The sequence below is a fragment of the Dermacentor albipictus genome, chromosome 4 (assembly GCF_038994185.2).
Source record: "Dermacentor albipictus isolate Rhodes 1998 colony chromosome 4, USDA_Dalb.pri_finalv2, whole genome shotgun sequence".
NCBI classification, from domain to species: Eukaryota; Metazoa; Arthropoda; class Arachnida; order Ixodida; family Ixodidae; genus Dermacentor; species Dermacentor albipictus.
Genome location: NC_091824.1, coordinates 107,212,635 through 107,229,578, shown reverse-complemented (window position 1 = coordinate 107,229,578; position 16,944 = coordinate 107,212,635). Strand labels below are relative to the sequence as shown.

Genomic DNA, 16,944 nt, shown 5'->3' with positions numbered 1-16,944 from the left:
CGTGGGTTGCAGGGCAACCGGCGTATTAATCTTGATGACCTATAGCTGGGCTTGTTTAACGCGCAGCTAAATCTGATGCGCATAAGCATGCGGGTGATGTCGCTAACGCGCGACCTCATTCACTGCGGCAGAACGCTCAGCAGCAGTTATTTGTTTATGTGTTTATTTTTTAACATTCTGTATATGTGTACCAAGCAGGATAGTTCGTTGAAAGCATACACGCCCATAAACAGAAATCAGTTATAGTTTCACTTTTACAAAAGGTAACATGACGGAAGAGATAAACTTAAGTCAACCAGGTGGCAATGCGCAAGAAATGCATCCTACTATTTTAAAGATACACCAAAACAGGTGAATAAGATATACACTAACGGGTGGTAATAAAAGAAGTTTCTGAACGATGCAATCCAGTCGGTAACGTTTCCTTACTTCAAAACGTTAGTTCGTGCAAATATGGGTTTACTGTGATATCTGTGCTTATGATAGCAAGCTCTAGTCCCAGTATCACCTGCACTCAAATAGTAAGCGAAAAAAAAAAGAGAACCCCAGGCTTCTTCTTCCGCGTCATCTGGTGATTGTAAGTGTGCTTATTGCAAGCGCTTCCGTAAGAGAATGGTGTTGCCTGAAGTGTTTGATGGTGTAGCGAGTATATCATATTTGAGCAGTGTACGATGTCTTGAACTATATATGATGCATGACCATTTGGAAGGATTGGAACGGCAGAGCACGAAGTGTTCCTGGGATTTTGAAACCGTGATAGACTGTTTGCACGGTCTATCACTTTAAAATGTTTACACCCCTTAAGGGGGCCGTTTTGTCCCGCGGCTAACTCCCTTGTCCTTAAGGCTACAAAAAATGTATTGCATATGACAGAGAGATTAAACTAAAGATGCGGTGAGAGAGACTATACTTGAAAACTGTGTATTAATCCTGACCGTCGCTTGCGCACCGAAGTGCCTGACATGAAAGTCTCCCAGCGATAGCTATGAAAGTTTATTTCCTGTATTTATCGTACCATCAATCGCAGCTATCACCGCGTTTATGCGCCACGGTATGTCACCCGAGAGGAAAACCTAATTTATCTTGCATAAACTATTATATATTACTCCTTAGGCGTGAGGTTGTTAGCCATATGGTACAGGTCAAACACCTTTTATATGCCCATAACTGTGTTAAAATATTATCCGTTTAATTATGACTTAAAAACAAAGGTTGCGGCACTAAGCAGACGAGGACAAAGTGAGACACAAACGACACATACGGGCGTCAATGTGTCGTTTGTGTCTCACTTCGTCCTCGTCTGCTTATAGCGTCGTAACCTTCTTCGTTTTTGAGTAGTGAACCAACTAGCTCAGCAAAAAGTCTTGTTATACCGTATTTCTCCGTTCACAGTGTGCTATATACACTATTAAAATGTTCACACCCTTTGAGGCTTATCTTGTCCCGCAGCGATAATCGTCATCTGCCTTGTTTGCGTTTCCTTTCTTGAAAACTCGGCGCCCGCTACTTTTCTGTCTAGAAAATGCTATGTCACGATGATAAAGCGCAAGCCCTTCGTCATTTTTAAGTACCGGGCCTGCAGCGTTAAAGATAGGAAATGCGGGCGACAGATAACTATTATCGTTGTCGGACAAGATACAATCCAGAGGGCGTAAACTTTTTTTAAGCGTGTGGTTACAGAGAGAATTAATTGGCTTTTACTTGTGGAGCGTGGCCTGGTCGCGTCCATAATCGTGCTTGCTCAGAATTACGCTTGTCTCATATCTGTAGCGGCACCGGAAGCTGTGTATCACTGTGTGCATGATTTCGTATTTCTGCAGTTGTGCAGAAATTTATAGTTGCGGAGGGGCCGGTGACCTTATAGATGCGAATATTTTCCGTTTCCACCCAAATGAATCAATCAAGGTATACGTACGTCGCCCTCATGAAAGCTTGACAGCCGGGGTCAGGTGTAGCCATCGCCAACTTTCCCCCATTATGGTTTCAGAAGGTCATGTACGTGCGAGTATCACTCACTGTACGGGTCACACAAACTTCAGAACACGTTTAGCACGGCCATCAGGGGAACTTCAAAACGCGATCGGGTGGCGAGATTATCTTTAATTGAAGATTTCAGTGTTATTGAAAACGTTCCAGGGCGTCAACTCTAATGGAGAACTGGTCGTCCATATTAACATTTTTTTTCCTTTAATGTGATTATTTCATTTGTTTGCAGTCTGACACCCACCGCGATAGCCGCTGCACTCTTCAACAAGTGTACATCCTTTGGGGTATATATTTGCCACACAACAATAATCGTCATTTGCCTTGCTTGTGTTTCCTTTCTTGAATACGCTGCGCCCGCTACTTTCCTGTCGAGAATGCTATGTCATGCTGATAACGCGCGTGTCGTTCGTTACTGAGAAGTATACCGGGCTCGCAGCGTTAAAGAAAGGAAATGCGGACAAGACAGGTGACGGTTATTATTGTGTGGCAAGATACGACCCAAAGGGCGTAATTTTGCGTAAGAGTGTATGGCGTTGCGCTAATGAGCTCGAGGTCGTTGGTTCGAATCCGGTTGCATTTCGATGGGGAGCGAGGTGTAAGAACGCTGGCGCACTTAAATTTAGGTGCGCGTTAAAAATTCCAGGTGGTCAAAATTAGTCCGCACTCCCCCATTTCGTCGAGCATCCTAAACAGGCTGTAGTTCTAGCACGAAAAACCTCGCAATTTATTTGTTTAGTCTGACATGGTGCTACAAAAACCTGCGACCACACTTCTCTGCAGCAACTGCAGTCATTCGAAAGCTATTATTATTATTATTATTATTATTATTATTATTATTATTATTATTATTAGCTGCTGCAGCATCGTCATCGTTATTATTATACTGCGCTCGCCACCTGCTGTGGCGAGCGCCGCCACTTCGATGTTCCCGCAACCGTCTCCCCGTGAAACGTGACGTCACAAATTTCGGCAGCACCATGTGTTCACCCGAAAGCATGGTGAAGTCCTCGTCGTTGCCTCGACGTTGTGGTTCCTCGATGTGGGCGCGAAAAGAAATTTTTGCCTTCCTTCTCCCCGCAGTACCTCTGCGATAAAAAGCGAAGGGGGAGGGGGAGAAATAAACATGTTGGGCGGAAGCCACGGGAACATTATTGTCAAAGTCAAGCGATAGCTTGCCAGTAGACCTGCTGAGATGTGCTGCTAGTTAGGCCTTGTTGGTTTATGTCGCGAGGCGTGTATAACCTGCGCTGTGACGTTACACTGCTTCCGCGATTGTCCCGCAGCGTTGGCCTGCGTTACAAACGACGAGCATTGCGAGTACACATATCGTGTGCTGGTATCAGGATCATCCCACCAAGTTACCATAGGCCCAGTTTAGTAGGCCAGACAGCCAGCCATCCATGAGAAGCGGGGCCAAGCGCCCCCGGTAAGCTTCGCTTTAAAATCGGGGCGAGTTGCAAAGGAGTACTGTATGTAGGGTGTCCCAGCTAACGTTAGCCAAGCTGTCGAACGAAAAAGAAATAAAAAAAAGGCACGTTGCAAGATGAGATTTCAAGATCTACTGTCGAGTTGTCAGAACGCTCTCGACCGAACGCGGTATATAGGTTTCATAATTGTATATCTCACTGTTTCTTTATTTTATTTCTTTTTTTTCCCCCGTTGAACAGCTTGGCTTAAGTTAGCTGTGGGACACACGGTATACCAGCGTACCCACCGATTTAGCGATTCTCTTTAATTTGGTTATAGGGTGGTCAAGCAAGCACTACCTGTGGTACAGGTGTTGTGTGCCTTGGAAAGTGCAATCAACGGGAGACGTACGCTTGAAAGGAACCTTCCCAGTCTGCAGTGAAGCTGCAGTCCTAGGTGGAGGAAGAGAGCCCTCGGTAATGGTGATGAAACGATTCGGCAATTCCGAGGAGGAGGAGGGGAGGGAGGGAGGGCGAGTGCACGGAAAGAAGTCAGTGTAGTGCGAAAACGATGTCGCTCGCCACGCTTGACACGCGGACCGCGGCACTAGAGTGTAGCGGCACGCGTGGCCTGCCGTGTGTCCGGGCGTCTCGCCTCCGATAACGTGGGTCGTGGCGGCACAGCTCGCGTGGGAGCCGGAAGGAGCGGCGGCGAGGGAGGGAAGACGCGCAGCCGCGGCGCTGCTGTCGATTTCTGCCGGGTAGTGCGCATGCAGACCGTTTCAGTGACAATGGCTTCGTTTTAGAATGGTCTGTAGCAGTACTGTGACGACTTTAATGCGCCTGTGAGCGCGCTCGTGCGTGTGTGTTTAGCTTCGCCTTTATTGTCTAGAGGTCCATGTTCTGCCGCCGCGTTTCGTCGTTAATGCGATAGAGTCCTTCTTCCTCCCTCTCTTCCCTTTTTTCTTTTTTTTTTAAGCGAAGCTGTATATGGCTAGGTTCAGGACAAAATTGCGTGCGTTTATCGAGCCGTGTGGATCGAGAATTTCTCCCCATACTTGGGCCGATCCCGAAGATATAGTGCAATACCGGGCCGACCCGCGGCAGAGGTGAAGCAGGCTTTGAGCACTCCGCCAACTTGCAGAAATAGGTTTAATATATTGAGACCAAATACAGCCCGTATCAGATATTAAGCTGATGAGAATGCATGCTGCATACACTGACCCGCGTCGGCCATGTCTACGTTGGCACCGCCCTCTCTTTGTCGGCGTTCCAAACGCTTGCGTATCTCCTTTCCTCTCGCTCTGCCATGGTGGCGGTCCCGTAAGGGTGCTGCCTGCCAGGATCGCGAGGCGGAAAAAATGGTGAACCGTCCATGTGGTCCCGATCCCGCAAACTTGGAATGTTTCGCCGTAGTAACTACCAGGTTTTAGGGGCAGTTCCTGAGGAACCAATTTTCTGTGGCCTGTGTTGCGTGTGAACGCTTGTGGTTTTCGAGTGACCTCACAACCACTACTGCACTGCGGGACGTCGACCAACGCGCGATCGCCTTGGCTACGGTGAAGCAGTGTGTGCCCTCGGAGCGCGCTGAAGTGCGTGTCTGTTGTACACGCGCCGGGATTCGTTAGTAAAAGGTGTCGGGCTGAGTTTTGCAACAATACATGGGTACCTATACATCCCTGGTGCGCCTCATCATCTACCGAAGCTCAACATCGTGGAGGAGCGACTACTCACGCCTCACCTTCCATTTATGTGCATACGGCGTTTGACTCACGGCAATGGACAGTTCGCCATTAAGGGGCCCAAATATACAGTCATCCGCTAGTTATCCACCTTCACAGAGTGCACTGGCACTGATATTTTTGTTTAATATCGAAGGCCCTGGCCAAAGCGTGCTATTATGTATCAGTGCGTGAAACAACGAATATATATATATATATATATATATATATATATATATATATATATATATATATATATATATATATATATATATATATATATATATATATATATATATATATATACCATAGACGCGTTTCGTGTTGCGCCAGCACTTACAAGGATACTGTACGACAAGTAGTCCAAAAACTTGATTATAGCAATGTCCGTCGATCGGTTTGGCTCCTTAATCATGCATACCCCTCAGGCTCCCCACAGACATTGCGAACGAGTTCCACGGATGTTCGCGTCACATACGCTGAGACTGATAAGTTCGATGGATCTTCAACACCACAGCGAGAATGCCCTGCTGCGACATATGGTACACTTCTTCCACCGATATGCGTAGCAAGTTATTCGCAAGCGCAGAATTACTGCAAGGAGCGAGAAAGTCTGTGGCGATTTAGCGGGCACGCTTTTCTAAGCGCTGTCATCTCGACTTTTTACCTCTACCATGCGACCGGCTCCCGCCACCCCCCCCCCCCCCCCTCCCACACACACACAAACGCGCGCTGTTTTCCACGTTCACACTTCTAATGCTAACGCATCAAAGGAAGAGCGACAGTCGGGACCATGGTGGGGGGGGGGGGGGGGGGTTGTTTCCCAGATAACGTGACGTCGGGTCGTCATTAAGCGGCCTAGCGTAAGTGACAGCGCACCGGGTCTGCTCGCTGTGCTCCCCTCGCAATGAGACCGTTATGCGTATTTCGCTCTCTCCTGGTTAAGAAGGTGAGCAACGAGACATTCATTGCCTTGTTCCTTTGTTGGCCGTGGTAATGATCGGTGCGCTACCTCTCTCCTCGTGGGTCGGTTGTTTTCTTTCTCTCCAACGTATACGCGTAAAGTGGCGGTTGTCCGCAGCATGGGTGAGTGTGAATGCGGGGAGCCCGAAAAGCAAGACAGAGGCGTATACACGAACGCAGACTAGCGGCAAGGAAGCGAAACGTAGCGCACACAAGGCAGGCGCGACGCAATGACGACGAAATCAAATAAAACGCGTCTCGACAAGCGAACGTCGCCGACGATTTCCCCTTCCGGCATTCCGCGCTGAGTTCCTCTACGCCGCTGCCGGCGAGGGAGGTGGGGGAATAAACATTTATGCAAGAAATATGGAAGCGGCCGGCAGTGCTCGTCGGGCGACCGCGCCTGTGTTGCGGGAGCGCTGTAGGCTGTATATTCCGTCCCATCAAATCCGTGCAGTACAGCGAAAGTAATTCTGGTCTCGTCGGAGGAACGAGAACTTGCAGAGTAGAGGACCGCCCATTGCCGGCAGCTAATCCCCTTTTGCTCGGCGAGTCGTCGAAGAGAAGGATCACGGAAGAATAGAGGCTGACAGTAGGCGGACGTAAGGGGGGGTCTTTAGGCGGACGAGCTTTTCGCCCCCTCCTGTTCGCGCACCCGACTGGTCGTAACGTTCCGTATATACAGCGCGCCCTTTGCACTGCGCGCAGCTGATGAGGCGAAGTAGTATGTGTTAACACGCCCTGTACGAAACTATTCGCTGCAAGGTATATAGGGAGAGGGAGACATAAGGGGGGACCTAAATACCGCGCATACCGAATGACTCGGCCTGCCGTCGACGGCTCGCGCACCACCACCGCCGTCGTCGGTGTCCTGCGCTTCCGGGCGCCGGCCGTCCCGCGCGCGGCGGTTGCTCGCTCGCCGTCCTTGTCGCGTAGCCGCTGCTTTGCTATTTCATGGCGCCCCGTCGCATTCATTCATATTGAACGCCCGGGCGGAACGCGCCGTTTTATTCGTTACGTTGCTCATTCTTGTCGACCCCTCGTTGTTTTTAAGTTGCGTGCTTTCTTCGTCCGCTCGCAGCGACGTGTCTCATTGGCCGCCAAGTAGGAAGGGACGGAGTGAGGAGGGGGGGGGGGAAGGGGGGGTGCGAGCTTGCTCTGTTTTCGTGCTCTTTTACGCCACGAGCCTGCATTGTTTTGCTGCTTTTCGTCGCCCGGCCGTTGCGAAATTTCCGTCGGCTGCGGCGGCGTTTGTCGTTTGTTCTCCGTTGACCGTAAATGACAAATGGCGTGCGCGCCGCGGACGTTTATTCTTAATTGCTGCGCGAAACATCGTGTGTGCCTTGTGCGGTCTGCAAGTTTCATCATCGCTCGATGAGAACAAGGGAGATAAAACGTTCCACGCTGCTGTGTTCGTTCATAAATGATGACATTTTTCCGGAGGAATATTCTGCCAAAATTTGTTACAAAAGAAAAAGAAGAAGCAGGTGTCCTATTTCGAGTACAATGTCGTACAACGTCCTTTGTGCCGTGCAGATGAAGACGGCTTTTAATGACAGTGCCGTGCTGAGTGTTTGGCGTAACGAAAGACTTGGACACTAAGAACCGTAACCTGACGCCCGCGTGCCGAAATTCGTGGGGACGAAAACGCGAATCTCGATGCATGGCTGCCGTATTTTATATTCCACGTTCGTCGCATTTGCGCGACCATTTCTTTTTCTTCAAGATCGCAGTACTTGGGCAGTGGCATGACGCACAATCTTACGTGTCCGGCCAGTAAACCGCAATTTATGCGATAAGCTGAGCCGTATATATTGTTTGGCAAGTGATGAGCTTTTTGCCACGTTCGCTTCAACATTCACAGCTCTAGCTGGAAGCCTATAGCTATGTAACTGCCCTCCCAGCGTTTCATTAAGTAGTGTCTCGTCCTCTCAACTGAACAGTAGGATCCCTACTATATTAACGCTGTTGACACGTTTTCCAGGTTACAACGTCGGTGAAGTCCAGTTTCGATGAAAAGGTACTTATAGACGTTCACGTACGTACGTTGTCATTCCGCGTCGTGATACGCCGCAAATTTACTCCGTTATAATTAGAAAAATATGTAGATGTACATCTTCGCCACTGGAGGAGTAATTGATGGAAAAGAAACGTGCAATAAACGACGCGTGGGTTGTTTTACGCGTTCAGTACAGCAAGCTGGATACGTGAAATCGTTAGTGTATGCATGTACACATGCACACACACGCACACGCACATAGGCACGCGCGCAGAGGGGGAATGTATTTTTGTTTAAAAATCGAAAACATCAGTTTCCCTTCAGGCTACTCTCTCTCTCTCTCTCATTTGAAGCCGCTGTTGACGCTTCTCAAACGCATTTGAGATGTTTTTTTAATGATTGCTAGCAGGAATGTTCGCACCGGGAGGCGTTGTTCTGGTGAAAGTATGCACTGTAAAATCATTTACACCCCTAAACGTGAAGAAGGGTTTAAAAGTGTCGATAACTCACACCCTTACACTCAAAAAGAAGGGCGCAAGGGTGTGAGTTATATATATATACCTTTATTAACTTTTAAGGGCGTAACATTTTCTTTCATAGTGTAGAAAGTTGCCGGTGCGCGGGCGCGCCCATGCATGCCGTTCTTCACGTGGACATTTCTGTGGACGAAAGTTGCGCGCGAACGGTCAGGGACCGCATGTCATTGCATGGCACGCGGAGAACTCGATCCTCCAAGGGCAGTGCCGAGTGGTTTCTTGCAGATCGCAATGAAGTGTGTGTCATCCATACATGAATTCGACGAACATGCAGGAGCAACGGGACGTCGCAAATTGACGTCGCACATTTAGCGCTTGTATATACGAAAAAAACAGGTAAGCGTGACTCAACGAGGACGTAGAATGAAACAGACACACAGAGACAGCGCTGTCTTTGTGTGTCTGCTTCTTTCTACGTCCTTGTTCAGTCGCGCTTACACATTCTATCATGGATTCAAACCAGCCAGCCCATCAGCACGTTTTAAATAAGTTAACCAGCATGGTGTCACGCGCGCACACGTAAACATGAACACATCTCGCTCGGTGACAGCGGAAACTGTCTGTAAAACGCTGGAGTTAGGAATCGCGGCAGCAGCCGCGAGCCAATTGATCTCCGTACACCTGTCACTTAAACGCGAACGAAACGTCGAAAGCACAGCGCATACGAAGCTACCGGCACTACGCGCGCTCTGCAAACATCGCAGATCGCTTTGAAGATGAGGCCCGCGCTTGATGATAGTGATCTAAGGAAACGCATTTTGGCCACGTCGCAGATACGGCGTTCGCGAAAGGCGTCTACTACGCGTCCGTGATTCGCGTGGCGAACGCCGTAGTAGACGCCGCGGTTGTCTCCACTCTGTACTGAGCGGCGGGCGAGGAGGATATCGAGGCATCCAATCAGCCGCCGAAGAAGAACGCCCCTCCTCCCTGTCCTGAACTCCCAGCCTCGCGCGCCATAGGAGAGGGCACGCATTGGGTGGCGTTCCTCGCTCGCGCACGTGAGATTCAACCGCGTTCGCCGGCACCCTCGCACGCTTTCACTCATACGGAACCTCACGGCGACGGCAGAAATGCGCCTGGAGTGTCCATATTCCTGGACGCCAGAGTTTCCCACGAAATATTGCTAGAGGCAACTCCGGCGCTAGTCGGGAGATTAAAGTATGCCGGTTCAGCCAGCAAGGGAATGATGGTATGGTACATGGCTTCGTCCGCTTCAGACGACTTTGTGGCTTTGAAAGCTGAATATATTCAATAAGGTATTGCATTGCAAATGCTAGGGTTTGCATTAATTGTACTTGTGCGCTGACTTCCTTGTTCGTATACGGGCTTAGAAGAAAAATAAGTTGCTGCTTGGAAGTTGACAAAACCAAAGCGTACTAAATAAAGCCGCAAGAGCGAATACAATACAAATCAATGTGTTATTCGTCATTCCCGTGGAACGTGAATTTTACCCTGTCAGATTTATCTCTATTGTAATTTTAGTAGGAAGCATTCCACGGGAAGCAAGCACGCGCTGAATCCTTTGGGAATATGCCTGATGTTTACACTCGATTCCTGCATCGTATAGACAAATGCATGAACTTTGTTCGCGCTTCCCCGTACGCGATGATACATAATCTCACGACGCGCGTCGTGTGTGGTTACAGGCTTCCACGCACACGCGTTTCCCCCCCATTGTCGCGGAACTTTGTATACGTTCGCCTTTCATTTCGGTGAACGCGTGACCTGACCGTCAGCTCCATCGCGTTCACTATATACTGTGCACACGTGCGCTTAATGGCGGCCGCCGTGCTGCTCACGCGGGAGCACGTTCTGCGGCCGTTCTTCGCAAACGAACGCCGCGTGATATTTCTTTATTATGTACCGGCGAGATTAACTGCCTCCGTGCGAATGTGCACGCGTCCTTCCGCCCTGCGCTTCCTTCGCGCTGTGGCTCGTGAGAGAGCGTCCCCGATTCCTCGTTCTTCGCGACGCCGCGGCCGTGGTTCCGTGCTCTAACGGCCCCAGCGTGTTCGGCCGGCTACATGTGGTCAACCCTGCATGGAACACCCGATGTTTGCACAAAGAAAGCCGGCAAACAGCCGAGGCACGCGCGGCGCTCTGGTTCTCGCATAGCGTTTCCCGCGCAAAAGATAGAGGAAACCCTGCTGTGCTCGTTCAACTGCCATGGCAGTGGTGGTCAGTACATGGCTTTGTCTAATTTTCATAGTTGAGGTTTCAAGCTGTCTTGTGACGTTATTTATTGCACTTAATCTTTCCGATAAGAAAGAAAAGGCAATAGTCTTTTTTTCTAAACGCGTAAAATGAAGTGTCGGCCCGTGTGCATACATAATCATTGCGAATTGTTGAATTTGTGGCGCAACACTTCGTTGAAAGTAATCAGTTTACAAGGTCACACAGTCGTTTCTAGCCAGAAAGAGGAAGTTAGATCGGGCCAATCAGAGTACTACTCGTCATCATTTCCATGCTGGCTGAACCGCCATGTATACTTTCAGCTCCCGTAGATGCTATCGAAGTAGTTAATTCCAGTAATTTTTTGTAGGAAACGTTGTGGATTATCGAAGGCTAGCCCGCGGCACATTCCGACCATTTCCGCGCGGTATACCTACGTCGATCGTGAGCACAGCCACGCAGTCGAACGTGCCATTTGCATGGCACCTTACAGCACATGTTGCGACGGTGTAAGGCAAAGTGCGCTTCACCATGCACGAATTGCTCTAGATTACGTCTCGTATAGACGAGCTCGCGCCCTTTCGGCAGTTGCATGTGCCAGTGCAGTCGTCCTCCGCTCTTCGGTGCCGTCGAAATGTTCCTGCACATGCTTATGTAACCAATCGCCCGTACCATCTATCAACAGCGATGCTACTCTCCGACCGACGCGCATATATACCCAGATGGACCGCATGATTGCATATTGATAGCCGGAGATGTTGCGCGAACGTATAGGGTGAAGGCAATGTTTCCGGTCAGACGATATCCAGAGTGCTAAATAAGGAACCCAATTTAAGTGTTTCGTGTAAAGAAGCCTTTGTATGGGGAAGAAGCAAAAAAATTGTCCCTAATTGGGGGTTGAAGTCGAAGGACTGTGCTGCACTTGACCACGGCCATTTATTTGAGTACATAATTTAGGGGTGTGCGAATATTAGAAATTTCCAATATACGAAACGAACAGTCCTTATTCGATTCTTATTTGATTCCAAAAATCACCATTCGAAATTGTCGAATATTCGTTCTGTCCGAATACCATGGGGGGCAGCAAATCATTCTGCTGTTTACAGGGAGAAAGGATCATCTAGTGGAGACTTTTCCGAATGATTCTGCTGCTGGAGGACTGCTGTTATGTAGATGTAACAGCTCCTGAAGAAACATATGGATGAGATCACTTGTTCACAATAGTTTATGCAGTCGTTAAAATAAGTATGTTTCACCTTAGGAAGCCTGCGAATTTATTGTCTCGAGGTAGGCAAAGCAGTTTATCATTTGGACACTTTCACCATGTTTTGATTCCGTTACAAAGATGTGCGGTACTGTAGTGTTGTATTTAGCTGCTTCATCGCGATTGCGTGCTTTGACCAAAGACCTCTAATTGAGGGACTTGTTTTAGAATGCCGACATCACACGCCATCGCAGCGGAGGGCGACGAGGGCACTGTTGAAGTTTTTAAGGGCAACAGAATTGGACAAGCGGCTGTAGCTGAACAGATGTTTATAGTGCTGCAAGTGCTACTGTGCTGTGTGGTGACGGTATGCTGTGACAGTGACCGACTGTGATTGTATGTCTATCCTCCTTCCTTTCTTTATCTCTACTTTGCTATCACTTTACCTCCTCCTCCCCTCTCTCTCCAGCGTAGGGTAGCAAACCGGACCTTCCCATCTGGTTAACCTTCCTGCCTTTCCCCTTTCTTCAGTCTCTCTCTCTCTCATCGAGCTATACACTTTACTACATGCTCTTTCTTTGTTTCAGTTCTGTCATTGCCACGACGCATCAGATTATGACCACCTTTTCTTTGTTCCTCGTCAAAGCTTCTCAATCGAGCTAAAATCCCACTTATAAAGGCATTATATGTATCAGGTAACGTAAATAAGCATTTGGTCGCCAAACAGGCTTCGCAAACCTTTTATGCTTTACTTTGTTTAGAAATTGTCGATATTCAGTATTTGGTTCGATATTCAGAGGCCATTTCTCTCGCATATTCCTATTCGATTGATTGATTGATTTCGATATTCGAACACCCCTGCATTACATACGTACTGAATTAACCATGCGATTAGAAGCGTGAGTCGCAATTACTCACGTTGAAGGCTTGCGGATTACGAGATTCTCCTCTTTTGCAATTAATTGCTGCACATTCCACGCCATCTACTGCTCTGTAGTCAACTTCGCGCACTCAGATGCATCGATTTCTCCTTTCCCATTTCTTTCTTTCTTTCTTTCTTTCTTTCTTTCTTTCTTTCTTTCTTTCTTTCTTTCTTTCTTTCTTTCTTTCTTTCTTTCTTTCTTTCTGTCTGTCTGTCTTTCTAGAGGACTCTGTAATCTCTGTAATATCATTTAGAGCGAGACAGAAGCGCACAGTCCGTTTCTGGCCGCGAAATCAGCAGTCTGCCGTGTTGAAACGCTTGAATCTATCGTATAGTTCTTGTAAGATATTCAGCTGCAACTATACAAGCTCACTTTATCGCGGGAAATCGCTGCACGCCATAACACGCAATGACCGCGCCATCCCTACGTTAGTACCCGCATCGCGACGGTGCTATTGAATTCCAGGTGCCTAGGCCGCCCGTACGAGCGGCAATGCATGGTCGTGTATACAGTCGCGTCCGCCGGGGCCCAGCAGCATCGGGCGTTGTTTACACGGTCGCGGAACTCTTCGCGTTGCGGAACAAAGACAGCGGACGCGCGTAACCAACTTGGATGGGAGACCGCGAGAGAGAGGTAGACGCTGGGCGCATTGCACACGCGCGGGCGCAGCGTGCACACAAAGGCGCGCTTTCCACGCCGTGCCTTCGTTCAAGCTCGGAACGTGATTCGCCGCGACTGAACGGCACGCAGAGTCACTATGCGGCGGCTATATAACCATTCAGTTTAATGTGAATGCAGCTGGCACTGCATTCATTCGTTATGCCGTCGTTTTCCTGCGGTGAAAAGGCACGAATCGTGCCGGACGTCAGATAAAACAGCGCAAGCCGCGGGGCCATTTTATGCGTCTCTTTTAAAAAGGGACGTACGTTAAGTCAGTTTAGACTGATATTCCGGTAACGTATTCTTTGAAAACTCTGTGTTATTTTCGCGGTGAGGCGTTGATTGCTGGAATTGAAAACGGGGACCTCACTGCAGAACTCCGGCTTCGCTACGTCAGTGTGACGTGATAGATTTCGATGTATTTTCTCGTGTTTGGGTCGTTGTGGCGCTGAGAAATTTCTCGGATCTTGCTAAGAGCAGTCTAACGGGCTCTTTTTTTGGAATACCATGTAATCCGTCTTTACCGATAAATAATTAACGAGGGCCGAGCAGCCAACGCCTCCTAGATAGCACAAGGCCCGTGCACTTCGATCCATGACGTCGGGCGAGACGTCATGCTATACCGTGCCCGACTGCCATAAACATCTAATGGGGATGCTCCCGAGTAAGCTGCGGTGATTTTGACGTCACCGCTTTCGTCACGCCGGGCTTGACAGTGGAAAATTCGGTCCAAGTAGCCTGACGTCATAAAGCGGAGCGTGCACTGGCCTGCTATCTACAGAAGGCGTTGGCCGAGCAGACGCCGTTAAAATTTATGACTTCATGGTGAGCCAGGTGCGGGAACTTCAAAAGAGGCGTCGCTACCTGTCTGCACCCCCCCCCCCCCCCGTTCTTTTCTGCATGATTTATCAAGCATCATCTCGCGGTATAAGAGCGGCTGTTTTCGTGTTGTAGAGGCGTAAGTTACCAGTCGAGCTAACCCAATCTTTCTTTTCTTTAGTGTCCCTTTGAAAGCTTTGCACTCGCAAACAGGGTGGTACTGTTACGTTCTATCATCGGCACCCAGAGTTCTCATACAAATAGCGAGTTGTACGATATATTATCAACAGCGCCACGTTATACCAACGCTTCCAGTTTTCTGTTTTACCGATTTTCTAATAAAACTGACAGAGCGTGTAATTGTACACGAAGCATGCCGCTAGCTTTCCATCTTTTAGTAGTGAACTATTTCGGCGTTTCTTGTTCACTTTGAAGTTTTTTTTTCTTTGAAGTAGGAAAGAGGCTTCCACGTATAGACAACACACCACGGGTGATCAGGATTTAAGGCGGTATAATAGCGTGTACATGGAATAGATTCAAGGTCTGTGCCCATTGCTAATCTATTTGATGAACGATCTACGTAAGAGAGTCGTGCGCGCTTAATGAAATTAAAATGAGTGGGTCATGCAGTGCGTAAAGGCAAGCGTTAAACCGTCGCTAAGTTGCTAACTCAGAGCACACAAAAAACAAATAATTGGATAGACCTTTCGAAAATCCCATTTGGTTCAGGGAAAATCTTTGTTATGTAATGAAAAATCTCCATTGCGTAACTTCCATATGCGTTCATTAATTTCTAAAATTCATTTTACCATGTAACGCTGGGTGCGTCAGTACTTGTCAGATCACTAAAGCTAAGCAGTCAGCGCCGTCACTCTGTTTAGATGGAAAAACCACATGGAGTGCTCGCAGTTTCTTGTTTACCATAGTTAGCCCCTTCCACGTACAGCCAAGACCCGAAAATATTATTCGAGAAGCCGCATAGTTTCTCTTTATAACAGTACGGAATTCTGAACCGCGCCGTATGAGAGCACTGTATCCTTTTATACAGTGCCAATAACTTATAACAATAATTTTAAAAAGTAAAATAACCATTCACTCGTCCTAATATGCGTTTTCCAACATACTGTTGCCATGTGGTTATTAGACTTAGATATCCTGTTCACAAACGATTCCAGTATATTCATCGGCTTGAAACAATGTATCTTGATTGATTTAATTTATTACTATTTATTATTATTATTATTAGGGGTGTTGTCCTTCAAGCCTGCTTCTCCTCCGCCGCTGGTCGGCCTGGTATTGCGCTATCTCCGGGATCGTCCCGCGCTCACCTTTTTTATTGTTGACGCACAAACACTAAAAATAATGGAAATCTTGATTTATTTATTTCATTATTGATTCATTCATATTATTCATTTATTATTATTATTATTATTATTATTATTATTATTATTATTATTATTAGTAGTAGTAGTAGTAGTAGTAGTAGTAGTAGTAGTAGTAGTAGTAGTAGTAGTCGTAGTAGTAGTATTTCCAGTTCGCAAGTCACTTTTCTGCAGAGATGTCATCCTTGTTTCCGCGAACTACTGCATGAATATGCCTTTGAATGTGTCGCCGCTGCTGAAATCGAGTCTTGTTTATTTCCTTGAGAAATAAAATTCTACTCCTACGGATGCACTCAAATTCATCATCGGCATTTCTGCGGGACAACAACTAAGCAGTTGTCGTGGAATGACTCCGGTCAATTTTTCAGCTGCAGTCTGTCGTGTTTTGCCATTAACTTCAAGGGGCTGAGACACGCGCTTAATGCTTAGACGATATGCGAAACCTGCAAGTGAGCTTACATGTTCGACATTGCCAAGATGGCGTATCTCGGGCTAGAATCGCATATAAGGCGTCAAGATGCGAGCCGGTAGCATCATTCTTAACACCCTCCATTCGCCGCACCGTCGAAGCTTTCAAAACGAGTGTTGTAAGCTTTAACAGTGATATCTGCAAGAACTCGGCCATCCTGTTTAGGGCAACATTGATGTTTGAGAAAGCTGGCTTACTGAATTTTGCATATCGTCCTATATTAGCGATCGATCGGAGCAGCTTATGAAAAAAAGAAGACAAAAAAGGATAGAGAAGAAAAGCGAGAAGAAAACGCAGTGTTGCAATTTTTTCAAAGGCGTTGTATAGTCTTTTCACTTACGTAAACATGATTAAGCGATGAAGCCAGTAGCGTACACTGTGCCATAAATTACACCCCTTGAAGATAATAAAGGTGCAAATTATATTACAGCGTGCGTGATATATATATGTCACCGCATTTAACTCACTAACACACGAGCCGTCACCGCGTGTGCAACGGTTGCCCTTGTTTCCCTGTTTTGTGCGTTCCGTGGGATGCGAAGCGCGTCGAGGGAAGTCCGAGCCCTCGCAGCAGGGTTGCACCATTGGGATGCACCACCACTTGCGCACTCGCTACCCGCCCTGTTCACGTGTCTATACCACCGATTCCATGAAGGTGCAGCGAAAGCTGTCGGTCGCACGAGCGAGCCAGAAGAAATAGCCAG

General features: G+C 47.8%; 1 protein-coding gene and 1 non-coding gene across 2 annotated transcripts in view; one reads left to right on the top strand and one right to left on the bottom strand.

Annotated features, from left to right (window-relative positions):
* LOC135920933 (ubiquitin carboxyl-terminal hydrolase 2-like) overlaps nucleotides 1-16,944 on the top strand; it is a 284,940-nt gene that overhangs the window by 15,457 nt on the left and 252,539 nt on the right. The window lies entirely within an intron of this gene.
* Nucleotides 4,446-4,629, bottom strand: LOC135920943 (U2 spliceosomal RNA). The gene has a single exon (XR_010570365.1). It is a non-coding gene; the product is annotated as a U2 spliceosomal RNA (small nuclear RNA).